The sequence below is a fragment of the Lolium rigidum genome, chromosome 4 (assembly GCF_022539505.1).
Source record: "Lolium rigidum isolate FL_2022 chromosome 4, APGP_CSIRO_Lrig_0.1, whole genome shotgun sequence".
Lineage (NCBI taxonomy): Eukaryota > Viridiplantae > Streptophyta > Magnoliopsida > Poales > Poaceae > Lolium > Lolium rigidum.
The window spans coordinates 276,201,531-276,205,996 of record NC_061511.1 but is presented as its reverse complement, the minus strand read 5'-3'; positions in this window follow the sequence as shown (position 1 = coordinate 276,205,996).

Below are 4,466 nucleotides of genomic sequence, written 5' to 3'. Positions count from 1 at the left end.
GGAGGAAGTGTGGCCAACCTTGCCACAGTAGGTGCAATGAGGACGAGGGCGAATACTCGGACCGCGAGGCTGCTGACGTAAACTGGAATCCCAAGCATCAAGCAGGCGGTGAAGCTGCGCTATCTCATGCGCAGAGAGGGGCGCGACTGGAGAGGTCGACGTACAATCAGGTGCCGACGAGGAGCTATCACCCACACGCACAGAGGCCACCAAAGGGGGCGACGGAGAGCACGGCAAAGCGCAGTCATAACCACGTGAAGGGGCCGCGAAAGTCGATGTAGAGCGGCAGGCTGACATAGACGAAATCGGTGAAGCGCGGGCAGAGCCGCGTGAAGAGGCCGCGAAAGTCGATGTAGAGCGGCAGGCCGACATAGATGAAGTCGGCGAAGCGCGGGCAGAGCCGCGTGAAGAAGCCGCAAAAGTCGATGTAGAGCGGCAGGCCGACATAGCCGAAGTCGGCGAAGCGCGGGCAGAGCCGCGTGAAGAGGCCGCAAAAGTCGATGTAGAGCGGCAGGCCGAGGGAGACAAAATCGGCAAAGCACGGCCAGGGCCGCGGGAAGAGGCCGCGAAAGTCGGTATAGAGCGGCGAGCCGACGTAGACGGAGTCGGTGAAGCGGGGGCAGAGCCGCGTGAAGAGGCCGCAAACGGCGACGAAGAATAGCTAGCAGTCATGCACGGAGGCAGCGGACAAATACCAAGAACCGAAGGGAGGCCCAAAGATAAGGCGGGATCAGCGGAAGAAGACATCGGAAAATAACAGCCGACGACAGTATTTTTTTGATTTTTTTTTTGATTTTTTTTTTGATGTTTTTTTTTTTGATTTTTTTTTATGGAAGTCAACTAGAACGAGCCGGTGGCACGGGAGCGCTCGAGATCGAGCGAGTCCGGGACTCCTGGGCGTCGGGTCCTGGCGTGCGACGGGAGGAGCCCGGGGCGAACGGCCGGCGGGGCAGGTGGCCGGGCGGCCGGCGGCGGGAGGCGGCCGGAGGAGGGGCGGGCGGCCGGCTGGGGAGGCGGACGGCCGGCGGAGGGACGACGGCCAGCGGGGGAGGCGGGCGGCCGGCGAGAGAGCAGGACGAGGGCCTCACGCGGCCGAGAGCTGAGCGGGCCGAGTGGAGGCGGCCACGCACGGGGCAGATCGCCAGGGGAGCAGGGTCAGGCGGTCGGGCGGGCGGCCCTGGTGCTGCTTGGCCACGGGGATCGACCACGGCGGCGGCACGGATCGGCCAGGATTGACCAGCACGGAGCGGGGGCAGACAGAATTCGGGCGGGCGTAGAACGGAGAGCAGCAGACGGAGTCGGGCGGGCGTCGGACGGAGAGCAGCCACGCGCGAATCCCAGGAAGATCGGCCAGTGACCTCTACGATCAAGGTATTGGAGACGGCCGCGTCAGCCAGCCCAGCTGCGACGACATCAGCCGCAACGTCGTCTACGGTCTCCAAGTAGAACAGGCGTGGACAAACCCCGGTACATAGAGCTCGTCGCAGTTGAAGCACAACCCTTTACGGCGGCGCTCGAGCTGTTCGGCCGTGGTCAGCCGACGGAAAGGCCGCATCGCGGCTAGATCGGAGTGCCCCGCATGAGTCACGGCCGTGAGCGCCTCGGTGCAGGGCGACGGAACAAGCAACGTCGGTAGGGGAATTTAGAGGATCAACCTGGCTCTGATACCATGTTAGACAATATGCTTGTTGTATTACCAGGGGGCCAAATGCCACAATATATAGTACATATACAGGTGCAAATATGCAGGAAGCCCCCTAACATATGGGGAAACTACAATATACAGATATATAATCTAACATGTTGGACAAAGGGAGTAGAAGAGTAGGTGAAATCGTGTTCTAAGTATTTTGGTCACGCTTTGCCAAAATATGTGGAATTATATTGACATAAATCGCACAATGTGATATTGGTGGAGTGTTTATTTAACTAGCAAAGATATGTAATAAGTACAATGCACTAGCCAACACGTGAGTGATTCATCTGCTATGTTCGTTCATCCTAGAGTCATACCAGTGATGTAAGACAACGCTAATATGCATAACTTAGCTACAACAGTTTGTTGAGTTGGTTGATCAACAACATTAATTGATGGTAGCTTGTATTTATTTAGCTGGTCATAGTGCAAAGTATTATATAGTGGTATCATCTAAAGGTATAATAGAGGCAACCTCATGGGGCAAGCAGGTAAATCAGATTTTACTTGCGGTAGGTCCGCCTTCAACTAATCCAGACCGTGCATTTTTTTACCGCGGTAGTATAAAACGAAACCCACTTAGCGAAACCCTAGCCGTCGGCTCCCAACCGACGCGCACGCTTCATCCTCGCCAATCCCCTCGCCATGTCCTCCCCAATCCAGACACGGACAATTCGCCTCCTCCCTCCCCCGCCCCGTCCTCTTGCCGAGGAAGCTCAGCCTCCGGCTCGTCTTCATCGAGCCCGGCAGCTGTTCGAGCTCCGGCTCCTCCACATCCTCTTTTTCTTTCGGCGCACACGGGATAAGGAGGCAACAGGAGTGGGATTGGCTGATGTGTGGTCGTGTGTGAGACAAAGCCTAGCCAAGCCTTAGCAATTCTTCCCCAATCCACGCAGCTGCCTTCCGGCCCCAAATCTTCCGCGCCACAAGCTCCTCCTCCTCCTCCATCCCACAGCTCCCCCTTCCCTTGCTGCCCTTTCCTCTCCTCTCTCTCGCCGCCGGCTCGGCTGCCACACGCGAGGACAGGCAGCACCCACACGGAAAGGAGGCGCGACCATGGCTGGAGGGGATTATCAAACCGATGTGGCAATCGGCTGTCGGAGCTCTTCCACGAACCTCCCTTTCCCCGAGCTCACGCCGCCACACCCGCCATGGAGGAGCACGCGGGAAAGCAGAGGAACAATGTGTGGGATCGGACAGGATCGTGGTCTGCCGGTGGCGTTGTTGCTGCTCTTCAACCAGCTGGTGGTCATCTGGCTTGTAGCTCCATCCACCAATAGCCAGGTTCAGCCATCCTCTCTATCTCTGAATCCCTTTTTTGTGCAGCGGATCTACAGCGGGATCAGAAGATTCTATAGGTGTTCTATTTTCCTTCTTCTTCTTTTTCTTAGATTTAATCCTAGTATCATCAGTGCGCTGAGAATCTTGCTCGACTCTCTTGGGGTGACCCTCAGGATATAAAGGATCCTGGGTAGTAGCACCACCTCTAGTTCTAATCTCATAAGCATGCTTCTCTTTAGAAGCATTCACTAAGAAATCATTTTGCACTTTGGTGAGCTGATCTATTTGTGTTTGAACCATTTGGAAATGCTTAACAAGCATCTTCACATCATTGGAGGTTCGCTCCACAATATCATGTAAATTACTAATCGCTCTAGAATTTTCCTCTAAATGTCCCTCAACTCTCTTATTAAAGTTATCTTGCTTAATACAATAATTATCAAACTCATCTAAGCATTGGTCGGGAGTCTTACCATAAGGAATGTCTCCGCTGTTGAATTGAAGAGCATGTACTTCGACAACGGTAGGAGGAATTGGCTTACATAATTCTTCAATAGGAGGGAGGTTCTTCACATCTTCGGATTTAATACCCTTCTTCTTGAGAGATTTTTTGGCTTCCTTCATCACTTCATCATTTAATTCAGTCATCCATCTTTTCTTTGGGGTTGGTGTAGACTCAGGAATATGCCAATCATCATAATTCTTGCTTATTTTAGCCATTAATTCTTCGGCTTCAGTAGGAGTTATTTTCCTGAAAACACAACCAGCAAAACTATCCAGGTATGTCCTAGATTTATTGGTTAGTCCATTATAGAATATATCAAGTAATTCATTACTCCTCTAATTAATGAGCAAAACCTTGCCCATGTGACAGGCAATATTTCTTATTTCTCCTGCACAAAGTCAGTAATATTTTGCAAAGCAGCATGTTGAGCACTAGCAGGGAAATATTTATGAAAGAAAACTGCAACTAAATCCTTAGGACATTTAATAGACCCAGACAATAAACTATCATACCAAGCTTTCGCGGCACCTTTCAAAGTAAAAAGGGAAAATCTTAGTAATAAAGTAGGTGCGCATTTTATTATCATTAGCGAAAACATTGCTCAAAGCACTAAGCTCATTCATATGCTTCATAGCACTTTCATTTTTGGTACCACAAAAGGGCTCCTTCTCAACAATTGATATATAAGATAAATCTAGAGAGAAATCATAATCCTTATCCCTAATGTCTATGAGAGATGTGGAAAAAGTAGGATCAATAGGCGGCGTATATTTAATAGCGTGCCTTGCAAGTAGGATTTTAGCAGCGCTTTCATTAATAGCGGCGTGACATTCATCAATTAAATCATCATCAAGCTCAATATAAGCTTCATCAAAATCGTCACTAGCATGCTCTCCGGGCTCAGGTGAACCGGAGGGAGAAAAAGTACTTCTTTCATTTTCGATTTGCTTAGCCCTAGCAATTGTGGTGTCTAGGAAAGGACCT